Source organism: Molothrus ater, chromosome 23 (assembly GCF_012460135.2).
Source record: "Molothrus ater isolate BHLD 08-10-18 breed brown headed cowbird chromosome 23, BPBGC_Mater_1.1, whole genome shotgun sequence".
Taxonomy (NCBI): domain Eukaryota; kingdom Metazoa; phylum Chordata; class Aves; order Passeriformes; family Icteridae; genus Molothrus; species Molothrus ater.
This window is the reverse complement of record NC_050500.2, coordinates 7,224,628-7,238,603: the sequence shown is the minus strand read 5'-3', so window position 1 is coordinate 7,238,603 and position 13,976 is coordinate 7,224,628. Positions and strand designations below refer to the sequence as shown.

The 13,976-nt window shown below is 50.1% G+C and overlaps 1 pseudogene; it reads left to right on the top strand.

The window, feature by feature from the left end:
• Positions 1–527: 527 nt before the first annotated feature.
• On the top strand, positions 528–12,436 carry LOC118695042 (chymotrypsin-C-like; annotated as a pseudogene).
• The last annotated feature ends 1,540 nt before the right edge of the window (positions 12,437–13,976 follow it).

The window sequence follows — 13,976 nt, the reverse complement described above, 5'->3', positions numbered from 1 at the left end:
ACTGAGACCTGATTGGTCTCAAAGTAGAAACATCTCACATTATTGGTGACTATGAATAGCCATAACAATAAACAATGATTCCAAAAAGAGACATAATAATTGTTTGAATTCTTTTGTCTAAGATTCCCAGGCTCAATCTGGGAGAAATTGTTTCTGTTCTCTCTTCAACTGAACTGAGATATGCACAGGAGTCAGAGTCCCTTTCCCTCTGGGAGCAGCTTTTAATGAGTGTCAGAGAGAGGTTTGTCCACAGGGAGAGAATGCAGGACCACCACCACAGAATGTGCTGGAAGGCCCTTGAGGAAGGGGTCCAACAGTTGAGAGACATGGCAGTATTGGAGGTACTCTTTGGGAGGGATGGACAGCACAATAATGACCCTGACAAGGTCAGGTGCACAGGGCAAATGTTGTGGAGTCTGGCAAATCTAGAGCCATCTCAATACATCACCTTCATTGCAACGATTGATGCCAATACTAACTGAGAGACAGTGGGTTCTGTCACCAACAAGCTTAGAAATTATGAGAATATGATCAATGGCCTGGTGCAGGATCATGTCTCTGCTGCGATTAAGGAGTTCAAAGAGGAGATGAGGGAGATGCGGGAGGAGGTGAGGAAGATCAATGCAGCACCCATGGTAGTCACAAGCCTCAAAGTCAGAGCCCAACATCCCCCTGCTAGAGAGAGAGGGTACAGCCCACGGGCTGACCTGTGGTTCTTTCTGCGTGACCATGGGGAAGACATGGGAAGGTGGGATGGGAAACCCACTTCTGTCCTGGCAGCATGGGTGCATCAACTCAAGGAGGGAAACACTAACCGAGGGAATTCCACTAAAGTGAAAGCAGTCTCAACCATGACTGAGCTGCTGAGTATGATCTGTCAGATCCCCTTGAAGGTACCTCTAGCATATATGCCCAGGAAAGAAATAATAACCAGGGTTAGAGGGGCCCTGCCTCTAGCCAGGGAGAGGCGCGGGGAAACCAGATCTTCTGGATGGCATGAATCCAATGGCCTAGGACATTAGAGCCACAAAAATACAACGCCTTAGTTGATACTGGTGCGCAGCGTACCCTAATGCCATTGGGACATGTGGGGGCAGAACCTCTTTCCATTGCCGGGGTGACAGGGAGATCACAGCAATTGACCCTGTTGGAAGCCAGGGTGAGCCTGACTGGGAAGGAGTGGCAGAAACATCCTATTGTGACTGACTCAGAGGCCCTGTGTATTCTGGGCATAGACTTCCTCCAGAATGGTTATTACAAAAACCCAAAGGGACTCAGATGGGCTTTTGGCATAGCTGCTGTAGAGGCAGAGAACATTAAGCAGTTGAACACCTTGCCTGGACTACCAGAAAACCCATCTGCAGTAGGACTCCTGAGGGTGTAAGAGCAAAAAGTGCCAATTGCCACCTCAACGGTGCACTGCCAGCAGTATTGAATGAATCAGGATGCCATGATCCCCATCCACAGAATTATCCATGAACTGGAGAGCCAACTGGGTGGTCAGCAAAACCCACTCACTCTTCAACAGTCCTATCTGGCCTGTGCCCAAGTGTGACAGAGAATGGAGATTGACTGTGGACTACCGTGGCTTGAATGAAGTGACTCCACCGATGAACGCTGCTGTGCCAGACATGCTGGAACTCCAGTACGAGGGGGAGTCCAAGGCAGCAAAGCGGTACGCCACTGTTGACATTGCTAACCCATTTTTCTCCATTTCTCTTGCAGCAGAATGCAGACCTCAGTTTGCTTTCCCCTGGAGGGGCGTGCAGTACAATGGAACTGACTGCCCCAGGGGTGGAAGCATGTCTCCACCATCTGCCATGTTAAGAGTATAGATACTTGTAGTGCAGAAAGCATACAGGCTTGGCTGATAGAGAAAGGGCATGGTTATCTGCAAGGAGTGCATAACCAGGCCTGAAGCCAGCAGACAATCCTTGAAATGCCCTTGGCCAGGCGATAAAGAGAAGTTGGTCAATTACACAATGCCTCCAGGCCCGCTAGCAGACTGTCAGTAAACTGCAAGGCAGAACTATTGCAGAAGTAAGCAGAAGCATGAACGGCTGGCTTGCACCAATCATAGCAATAGTAAAGACGCATGAACAGATATTTGTAACCAATAAAATGTAAGCTAAAGCTGTATGGACAACTAACAATAGTATAACAGAACATATCAAGCAGTAATAAATCAAACAAGATGCATACCTCATATTGAGTCGCTTCTTGATTCCAGACCCCTTCTAGAATCTCTACATCTCTACATCTTATCTCTACATCTGGCGCCCGAACAGGGACCTGTGCCCGATTTTAGAAAGCCTTTGATTTTTGGTCGGATCGCTAAGAGGGAAGCTATGACGGGAAGAAGGGGAACAGGGAAATGGCATCTGCTCTGCGGGTAGCTGGACCAGACTGATCGCGACAGTCAACGACTGCCACGGTAAGACCGCTTACTCGGGTCACGGATAGAGAAGCGGCACTCTCACTGCTGGAGAAAATGCTCACTAAGTGAGAAGCCAGCATGAGTACTAAAAAGCTCCATGAGTTTTGCAAGTGGGCTAAGGAAAATGGTCATCTTTGGGATCCTGGATTGATGTTTAGCTTGACTGAATGGAATGAGGTTGCAATTAGCTTGTGGGACACTTCATTAGACAACAGCAGTAAAACTCTTTCGCAGTTGGGCAATACCTGCCGAGAGGTGATAAACACCCTGAAAAAGATGGCTGAGGAGAAAAGAATGGCATTTACTGCCTCAGAATTACTAGGGAAAGACAGTCCACCACCTGAGCATACACGCATTTTTGACAATGAATGCTCCCGAACAGCAAAGGGTGTTATTGCTACTATTAAGAACAGTGTCACAGAAATCATTTCTAGCACAAATGAGGGAGCGGGCTCGTCTGAGGTTGCAGGTTCATCTGAGTCCTCTCAAGGGAGACATAGAGGGACCAAGTTGCCGTCTGAAAATACCAAAACCTGTTATTTCTGATTCGGATGGACTGGGAATTCAGTCAGACCCTGAATCAGAGACTGAAAGACCATCCTCCCCACTATCAAAGCAAAAAAGGTGAAATAAGCCATCTTACCGCCAAGTAGATTTGGTCCTTCAGCAACTGCCAGACCTGGGAGCGAAAGATTTGAAGGCAAAAGAAGCAACTCCTGTGGGGGATATGCAAGTAATTACAACTGAAGAGGTAACTATTAAGCCAGTGACCCCACAGAGCTGTGGTCAGGCGTTATCTGCGATGATATTCTGGAAGGTGAATGGCAAGCGTCATCAGCTATTGCCTGCCTGGTGCAATTTAGGAGACGGGTGGCAGGCTGGTGAATGGAAACTGTTTGAGTGGAAGCTTATGCAACAGATACACAATACAGTCTCAGACTATGGGTTGCATTCTGAACCGTCAAAACAGCTTATGACCTTCCTTTCTGGCGCTGAAATTCTGACACCCAGTGACTGCATGACTGTGGCAAAGCTTCTGCTGACCCTGGCACAATATATATTGTGGGAAAAGGAGTGGGAAAGGCAGGCACAGCACATAGTGTCAGTAAATCGGCCAGTGCAAGACCCAATGTATGCAATTAACATTGACATGCTTCTGGGCCAAGGAAATTATGCCAACGCTGTGGCACAACTTCAGTTTCCTGATGTCTTCCACAACATAGCTGCTGAAGCAGCAAAACAGGCTCTATTTCTAGGCCCCTCTGAACGCAAGGCTCCTTCATATACTACTATTAAACAGGGACTACAAGATCCATATGAGAGTTTTATCAACAGACTGGTGCAATCACTCGAGCAGGCTCCTGATCTATTGGATGACATGCGGAATCAAATGCTGCGAACTTTTGCATTTGAGAATGCAAATGGCAAATCCAAGATGATTTTATCAACTTTGCCAAGAACCACGACTATAGAAGAAATGGTAGAACAAATGGCGCACAGTGCCTTGAGCCAACAAGCTGCCTTTGTTTCAGAAGCTGTGAAAAGTGCTGTATCTACTCAAACTCAAGTTCTAGCTGCAGCATTAAAGCCACTGACAAAGACTAATAATCGCCCTAGACCCGGGAATAATGGAGGTGCCTGTTATCGATGCGGGAAAAAAGGCCACTTGCATAGAACTTGCTCTGTCACGGTATGGTGTGACTACTGCCAGTCCAACTCCCACTCCACTTTGGCATGTCGCAGTTTGGGAAACGTTAAGAGGAGTGTGGGGAGCAGCTGCGCGCAGGCAATAATGGCTGCTCAAACTCCAGAACTGGCCAACCAGCAACCCGGGGGAGCTTGGGGATCGACCTGGCAACAGCAGTAGACATAACGCTAATCGATGATAAGCCACTCCGAATCCCTACATCGATAAATGGCCCATTGCACGAATCACAGTACCAGATAGGGGCCCTACTGATAGGCCAATCATCCTCCAGCCTTAAAGGAATCATAGTAATACCAGGTTTGATTGATGCAGATTTTACTGGGGAAATCCAAATTGTCACATATACTATGCATCCACCCCTACACATTCCAAAAGGCAGCAAGATTGCACAACTTGTACCATTGCAAAATCTTACCATCCAATTATGTAAAACCCCCTTGAAAGAAGTCGGTGTGCGAGGAGATGCAAGTTTTGGTTCCACAGGAGAGATCGTCTGCCTTATATTGGATATGCATAATAGACCAGAGCAATGAGTGACCATAACGAATGGCAGTGAAACTATTACTTTCAACGGCCTTGTTGGACACTAGAGCTGATATTACTATTGTTTCAAACAATATTTGGCCAAGGCATTGGCCTCTTCAGCATAGCAACTCAGTGGCGAACGGAGTGGGAGGAGTGTCCTTGGCATGCCTTAATACTCAGCCCATCACCTTCCAGATAGAAGATTGCTACCATACTAGTTACAGTATTGTCACCGCCGAAAGGAGTGAACACCCTGATTGGAAGGGAATGCATGACACAATGGGGAGTTGTTCTTACCACCCCAGACACGGTTTTCTGGCAATGGCCCCTGTCAAGCAGCCCCCCATTCTAAAGCTGACTTGGGTAACGGATGAGCCTCTATGGGTAGAACAGTGGCCACTAAGCCAAGAGAGGCTGCAAAAGGCACATGAGCTGGTCCAGGAACAACTTGCAGCTCAACATATCAAACCATCTACTAACCCATGGAACACCCCCATTTTTGTCATTCCCAAGAAATCTGGAAAATATCAGTTGCTGCATGATCTCAGGAAGGTGAATGAGCAGATGCAAGCTATGGGAGCCCTACAACCTGGTCTGCCATCACCTTCCATGTTACCAGCAAGGTGGCCCCTGCTAATTATAGATCCAAAGGACTGCTTTTTCACCATTCCATTGCACCCTCATGATACTCAACATTTCACCTTCACCCTGCCAGCAGTAAATAAGGTCCGGCCTGCACAAAGATTCGAATGGGTTGTACTACCACAAGGAACACGTAACAGCCCCACTATGTGTCAGTTGTTTGTGGCCACAGCCTAGCAGCCAGTACGGTGACTCTGGCCATGCGCCCTGATCTATCGTTACATGGATGACATCTTATTGGCACAAGAAAATCCTTTCACCAATGATCAGTTGCAGATTCTAACGGCAGTCCCGTCCAAGGCAGGATTGCAGATTGCACCTGAAAGGTCCAACGCACCTCATCGTGCAAATATCTTGAGTGGCAGATCACCAATAGTGTTATTTGCCTGCAAAAAACCACCATCACTACTGAAATCAAGAATCATACTGACATTCAAATCCTGATGGGCAATTTGCAATGGGTCCAACCCCTCGTGGGCATTACAAATGATGATCTGGCTCCTCTGCAGCCTCTCCTGAAAGGTACAGATGCTGCAAAACAGATTTCTCTCACCCCAGAGCAAGAACAGTGCATTTCTAATATCGGCACCCTTATATCCACACATGGGCATCCCAACACTACCTATGTCTCCCTGTCCATGTCCTGGTCATTTCTCGACCGACTTCTGTGTTTGCCATTGTGGCGCAGTAGAAAAAGAAAACCAAGAGAGGAAGAAATGAAGACAAACTATATATCCTTGAATGATATTTGTCAGTTTCCAACCTAAATGAAGTATTCAAACCCAACTGGATACAGTAGGAGATGTGGTCCGGAAAGGACAAGATCAGGTGACAGCTATCTTGGGGATGGAGGCTGCAAGTATTCGAATCCCTATGAGCACAGCTGACTTTGAATGGGCACTCAGACATTCTACTGCTCTGCAACTTGCGCTCTTAGATTACACAGGGTACATTTCAACAGCTCTTCCCAAAGGAAAAGAAGCTCAGTTTCTTACAGAGCATTCTTGGATAGCATTGGAAAAATATTCACGTAGACCATTAAAGGATGGCCTCACAGTATATACTGATGCTGGAAAAAACACCAGAAGAGCCACTATCACTTGGTACCAGAACGATCAATGGAAAAATCAAATTTTGCAAGCCCTAGCAGAGGATACACTCCAAACATTAGAGCTGGCAGCTGTCTGCTGGGCCATGTCACAATGGCTCTCTACACCGTTGAATATTGTCACAGACTCTCTTTATGTTGCTGGAGTGGCCCAAAGGATAGAAGATGCATTCATCAAGGATATACAGAACGAACGGTTGCTTGCCCTTTTCCAGAAACTGCAGAGAGCCACAAGACAAAGAATAGCTGCCTATTGCATTATTCACATTCGGAGTCATAAGTGGCAAGAAGGACTTGGGGAAGGAAATCACAGAGCTGATCAGTTGGTTAGCATGGTAAAGAAAAATCAAGCACCAGTCAATCAATTTGAAGCAGTCAGAATCTCCCATGAACAGTTTCTTCAGAATGCTAAAGGATTAAGGCGGCAATTCTCTTTATCAATAAATGAGGCCAAAGGCATAGTCTGCACTTGCCCTCAATGCAGCAATCATGGACCAGGCCTCAGAATAGGAGTAAATCCAAAAGGTTTACAAGCCTTAGAACTCTGGCAAATGGATGTAACTCATGTACCCAAGTTCAGAAGATTAAAATATGTTCATGTCACCGTCTATACCTTTTCAAAATTTATATGGGCCACTGCACAACCAGGACAAAAAGCTGTTCATGTTTGTAAACATTTGACTGCCTGCTTCACCGTTTTGGGCGTACCAGAGCTGAGAAAAACTGATAATGGGCCCGCCTACACTAGCAATGCGGTCCGACAATTCATGCTCACATGGCGAGTGCAACACAAAACAGGCATTCCAAACTCCCCTACAGGACAAGCTATTGTAGAGAGAAACAACAGAACTTTAAAGGACTATTTAAGCAAATTCAAGGAGGTCCTCAATCCAAAAGAACTAGTGAATCGAACCTTATTTGTGTTGAAACATCTTAGCAAGCAGCTCAGCTCTTTGAGTGAGATCAGCTCTTTGATGAATTCAGCTCTTTAACAATTTCAGCTCTTTGCTTGCTAAGTGCCTCAGCAGATGCAGGGATGAGAGAAGAGAAGAGTTGTATGAAGTTCCACAGATTTTTATAATAAGCTTTATTGGCAGCTTCTACTAAGGGTGACAGTGACAGCTCTTCTGCCAAACTGGGCAGAAGTAGGGATTATATGGGGTATGTGGGTTTTGGCAAACAGTTCAACAGAAAGGGTCAAGGTGAATATGACCTATAGTGTTACAGAGAGATAACAAGGGTCCGAAGGTGGAAGACGGGTTTCTTGGTCCAGTCATCATGACTAGGCATTTCTTATCTAAGGCAACTGACCACCAGGGGGGCCTTGCAAGCTCTGTGGCTGCTACACTTGGGGGAGAACCCTTTAGAAATTGGGAAATGGACTTAGCAAAAGTGACCTAGATGGTCAATACCCGAGGGTCCATCAATCGAGCTGGTCCTGCCCAGTCTGAGCCCTTGCACACAGTGGATGGAAACAATGTCCCTGTGGCACATATGAAAGGTATTTTAGGAAAGACTACTTGGATTAATCCCACCTCAGGCAAAGACAAACCCATCTGTGGGATTGTTTTTGCTCAAGGACCTGGTTACACTTGGTGGGTAATGCAGAAAGATAGAGAAACCCATTGTGTACCACACGAAAACCTAGTTTTAAGTGAGAACTGTGTGTAAGATTTCATTGAGTAGAGTTTATTTATTTGAGTATGATGCAGAAAGTAATAGAATAAGGAGTGAGTAATGCCTTAGGCTGGAAATGGGTGTGTGTATTCTATTCCTATCTGTGGAGCAGTTCTCTTCTGTTAAATGGGCAGTTTTATTTATCTCTTCCACAACCAATCCTCCCTCTGGGAGATATCTTCTGTTAATGGGCCATTGAGTCTCACCACATGACTGATAAAATTCCATCATCCCATTGTGAGAAGCTCTGCCCAGAGGGAGGAGCCAAGCATTACTACCTGGATATAATCTGACATTTGGAAGACCAGGGCAGCCTTTTCCCACTGCATTCCCAGAGGAGCAGCTGTCTTTCCACTGGATTCCCAGTGCAAGACCAGGCCCATCTACACCAATCCTGGACCTTCAGAGGAAACTCCACCCTTCTACAGGATCCCTGCTCCAACAGAACGACAGCTGGCACTGCAGGAGGGCTGAGCCAACATTTAATGGGACTGCTGCCAACAGGGTGTCAGGGCCTATTCTGACTCTGTCAATAGTTTATTTGTTTGTACTATTACATTTGTATTTTCTTAGTTTTCCTAGTAAAGAACTGTTATTCCTATTCCCATATCTTTGCCTGAGAGCCGTTTAATTTCAAAATTTTAGCAATTCAGAGGGAGGGGGTTTATATTTTCCATTTCAGGGGATGTTCCTGCCTTCCTTAGCAGACACCTGTCTTTTCAATCCAAGACAGGCATCCAGCACTGAAACGCAAGGAGGAGGGAGAAGAGCAGTGGGGCCCATGGAGAAAGCCCAAAAGAGCATTTCCCCATCTCTCCCTCAGCCCCCAGTCTCCTCCAGCTCCACCACACACCCCAACACCACAGCTGTGCCACTGCAATGCTTCTGGTCTGTTCTAACCTCCACCAAGAATGGCCCAGGAAGGGACAAGCCACTGCAGTCCACATCATGGAAGAAGGAAAAGGAAAAGATGGAGCCATCTCTGCCCAAACTCAAGCACCAGCTCCCTGCACCCTCAGCCCATGGGACAGCCCAGTCCCAAGGCTCCACTGGCAAGAGAACTGGGGAAATAAACAGGGAGAAGAGTGCATGGTCACCTTTCTCAAAGGAAAACAGGTCCAGGGGAGATGGGATCAGCCCCAGCACCACCTGTACACCCAGGTGCCCTGTGCAGAAGTAGCCAAGACAGAACAGGGCAACCCAGATTCTCACACCACAGGTGGTGGGGAAGGGGGCACATGTGCAATTGAGTTCTTGGAAAACCTTGGGCAGAGGCAAGGCCATTCCAGCCACATCCTGGCTCCTGCTGGACCCCCTTGGGGTGCTTGGCTGGCCCTGGCTCCCTCTGGCAGAAGTAGCCACACCTGTCCAGGTGCTCTTCTCCAGCCACACGTGGGCATTGGCCTCCACCACTGCCCTGGGGCACCCACCACCAACCAAAGATACAAAGATACAAAAAGAACCCCCAAAAATAAATTTCTACAGTTATCTTCAAACCATAATCACGACAATCTAAAATGACAACATAAAGCAAAGCAAAAGCCACCCAAATCCAAACGCATGCAATTGACTGTCATACATGGAACAGCCACTCACCCCCAGGCTTTCCTGAGCACAGAATGTACCACCAGCACCCACAATGATGCAACAGCCAAGGCAGCAGCCAGGAAGAAGCACCCAGACATGCCAAGGATGGATACACAAGGTGAACAAACACCGACAGAGACTCAGAGATCCCCAGTGATGAGCCTTTCAGGAAAGGGAGCACCTTATCTCTGGGGAACTGAGGAGCCGGGTGTTAGGAAGGATGAAAGTTTGAAAAAAAAGTCAGACAGATATGCATGCTTAGCAGAAAGATTTTTGGATGTAGAATCCAAAGAAGGAATAGAAATGAAAGCAAGTTTGGATATAGAAGAATAATAGATGTGTTAATTAACAATTGCGGATCCAGTTCTGCTGGACAACAAAAAGGCAAAGGTTATGTCGAGATGGTAAGAGGTTTTATGACTTAGAGAAAAGGATAAACCCACCTCAAAAAAGAAAATTATTTTACCAAGCAGAAAGATAGCACAGGCAAACAAATCTGCCAATCTTGCAAGTAGAAAAAAGGTCTCAGAATTTTCCACTGAAAGAAAACTGAAAAACAAATTCTAGCTTAAACTGTAACGTACTAACTTTTAGTGATTGGAGAATAGTAACATGAATCTGGTAATTATAGCAGTTATGATAGGCTACCGGTAAAAGTAAAGGTATAGATTGGTTCTACTGCACTAAAACACACAGCAAAGAAAAGTCTAGAATTGATTGTATCCAAAATTAAAGGGTCTCCAAGCCTGCCTGCAGCTGGAACTGAAAGTGTAGGCACAGGCTCTGTCACCCATGATCCTGGACTGCTGTAAATCCTTGGAAGTAATAAACTGCATTTTGGAGACCCACCTGGACTCACATATCCCTCATTTCGGCTCTTACAGCTGGGGGCAGAGAGTGTCCTGGGGGAGTCACTGCTCAGGGCCAGGTGTCCCCACCATGTCCCAGCATGCTGCCAGCACATGAGGGGCAGATGTGGCCATTCCCAGGCAGGACCATGAGTGCGATAAGAGCGGGCAATGGGGCTGAGGAGCCCCTGTGCCCACAGCGTGGGACAGTCCCCACGTGTCAGCAGCCAGCAGGGACACTCCAAGGTCCCCAGCAGTCCAGACACTATAAGAGGGGTGAGCAGCCCCACCACGGCACCTTTGCTCCGCTCAACCATGCTGGGAGCCGTCTGTCTCGTCGTGCTGCTGGGCTACGGTAGGTGCAGGGGATGGGCAAGGGTCAGGGCAGGGGGGACAGGCCCGTGGCACCTGCCCTGGCCCTGGGCACGGGCACAGGCAGCCTCTGATGTCCCTTTGCCGCGTGTCACACAGCCTACGGATGCGGTCAGCCGGCCGTGCCACCACAGCTGAGCTCCCGCGTGGTGGGCGGTGAAGACGCTGTAGCCCACAGCTGGCCATGGCAGGTGAGGGGGAACAGGGACAGGGATGGCGACAGGGATGGGGACATTCCTGCTCTGACCCTGTGCCTCTGCCCTCGCAGATCTCGCTGCAGTACCGCAGCTCTGGATCCTGGTACCACACTTGTGGCGGGACCCTCATTGCCCCCCAGTGGGTGCTGACAGCTGCCCACTGCATCAGGTGGGTGTTGGGGTGCTGGGGGGCATCTGTACAAGCAGCATGAGATATCTGTGGGGACTGACACTCTCTCTCCCCTTGGCAGCTCTTACATGACCTATCGTGTGGTGCTGGGCAAGCAGGACCTGTCAGAGGATGACGAGCCTGGTTCTGTGGCCGTGGGTGTGGAGAAGACGATCGTCCATGAGGACTGGGACTCCTACCTCATCATGTAAGGGATGGGAGTCATCAGGGCTGGGTTGTGGGTGGTGTGGCCACAGAGCCTGGCTGGCTTGGCCAGGGACCCTGTTCTCATGACCAGGGACCATGGTTCATGTCTCCTTGCAGCAACGACATTGCCCTGATCAAGCTGGCAGAGGAGGTGCAGGAGACTGACACCATCCGTGCCTCCTGCCTGCCGGCTGCTGGCAAGGTCCTGCCCAATGACTACCCCTGCTATGTCACCGGCTGGGGACGCATCAGGAGTAAGCAGAGGGTCCCCGGGAGGGTCCTCAGAAGGGGGATGCCGGCAGAGGGTGAGAGGTACGAGCTTCTGCTCTCATTGCAGCCAACGGGCCCCTGGCCACGATCCTGCAGCAGGGTCTGCTGCCCGTGGTGGACTATGAGACCTGCTCCAAGAGGGACTGGTGGGGCAGCCTTGTGGAGGAGACCATGGTGTGCGCCGGCGGCGACGGCGTCGTCTCTGGATGCAACGTGAGTGTGGGCACTGCGCGTGGTGGATCCCCAAATGGTGTGGAACCGTGGGCACTGGGAGGAGAGGGGATGGAGCCACGGTGGTGGATGGCCAGGAGGGATGAGGGGAGTGTTGGCAGGTGCCCAGGACAGATGGCCCTCACTGTCTGTCTGCACAGGGCGATTCTGGGGGCCCCCTGAACTGCCAGCGCGACGATGGGATCTGGGAGGTCGAGGGCATCGTCAGCTTCGGCTCCGGCCTGGGCTGCAACGTGGCCAAGAAGCCGACAGTCTTCACCAGGGTGTCCGCCTACATCGACTGGATCAACGAGGTGCGTGCCCCTTCCTCTGCCCCCACCCCACAGCGGGGCTGTTCTTGCCCCGCTGAGGGTCTTACTGTGACCCCCCTGTGTCTTTTTGGCAGAAAATGAGCGCGAACTGAGGACACGGCATTGTGGAGATACCGCTGTTGACAAGATAAAAGCAAAAAATGCTGAGCTGGTCTCGCTGTTTTTTTGGGGGGAGGGGATGTAGTGGAGCTGGGGACACACATCCAGGGCTGGGTCTGCTGATGCCAAGGTCCTGCTTGTGTGCTGGGGAAGGTGTCCCTGTTGTGCGGTGGGGCTGGGCAGGACTCTGCAGAGGCTGTCAGGCACCGCCTGCAAGATGCTTCCAGTCCTCAAGCCATGGCTGAGGCACGGGCCTTGAGGGTTGGCAATTACTTTGATGGGAGAGGGGCTGGGGTTTCTCCAGGTTATTCAGGGGAGCTCCAGGGAACCCAGCTGGCCCTTGGGGACAATCTGGAACACTTGGTAGCTCCCAGGGTGCTTTAGGGGACCTCGCTGGCACTGCCTAGATGAGGGCTGACTTTCAAATGGGGCCCTTGAGGGAACTGGGTTGGCCTTGGGGAGCATGAGAGTGTCTGACTGGTTTGGGAGGGGTCAGGGGTGCCTGCAGGAGCTCTCTTGGAGACGGAACCTTTGGCAGCTGCACGGCACTGCCGGCTCCAACAACAGGACCTGTGACATGGCCCAGGAGCGGAGCATCTTACCATGGATCTCCTTCTGTGGTGGCTGGAGGAACAAGGTGGGTGGTGGGCAGCACACAGAACTCCCAGCTGTGGAGTTCCCAGGAGGAGCCCGAGCTGCCCTGGAGGAGGCAGGGAAGGGTTCCAGGAAGAGGGCAGTGTGTTGGAGGGAGCAGGTGTGAAGGAGCTGTCCAGGAAGTGGGGCTGGGTGCCGCACCCTCAGCCCCCGAGCAGAGCCATCCATCACACCATCATCCCATCGTGGCTGCTGCAGCCCAGCCGGGATCCTCACGGGGTGAGGAGGAGGAGCAGAGCGAGCAGGGATGGACGGCAGCAGCTCAGGCTCAGTGGGGGACGTGGTGGACAGTGCCTGGTTTAGGAGCCATGGTGCCACTGGACCACTGAGCGGCACCGTCACCAGCCCAGAGAGCAGCACTGGCACCTGCACTGCGGCCCAAGAGCACTGGCACGAGCCCTGGCACCCTGTGAGCCACCTGGGGACTCTCCAGGGACTCCCTGGCACTTGTCAGCCTGCCCAAAGCTTTAGCAGGTGAAGAGGGATGCAGGGTGGGAAATGGTTTGGATGGGCAGGAGATGTGCTATGGCAAAGGAACTGTAGGGATCACCCCTAAGGCGATCAAAGGCCTGCCTGCCAGTCAGATGATGTGTGGAGGTGGCTACTCTGCACAGCAGGATGGGGCCAGGTACTTGGGACACTGGCGTGGGACTGGCAGCATGATCTGCTGGCTTGGATGGAGAGCTCCAGGCTCTCCATGGGAGGCTGAACAATGTGGGGCACTCCTGTCCCCTCTGTGTGTACCCACCTGTGCCATGGGGACAGCTGTTTGAGCTGGGAGTGCAGGACCTTGGTGTCACAGCCTGTTGTGTGTGTCCTTGTGCGTTGTGTCCCATCCTCAGAGGGGCTTTGGTGGACGAAGGAGTATTGTAAATGAAAGGCAACTCTGATGATGGGGAGAGAATGATAAGGAGGACTCCATGGATATCAGAAG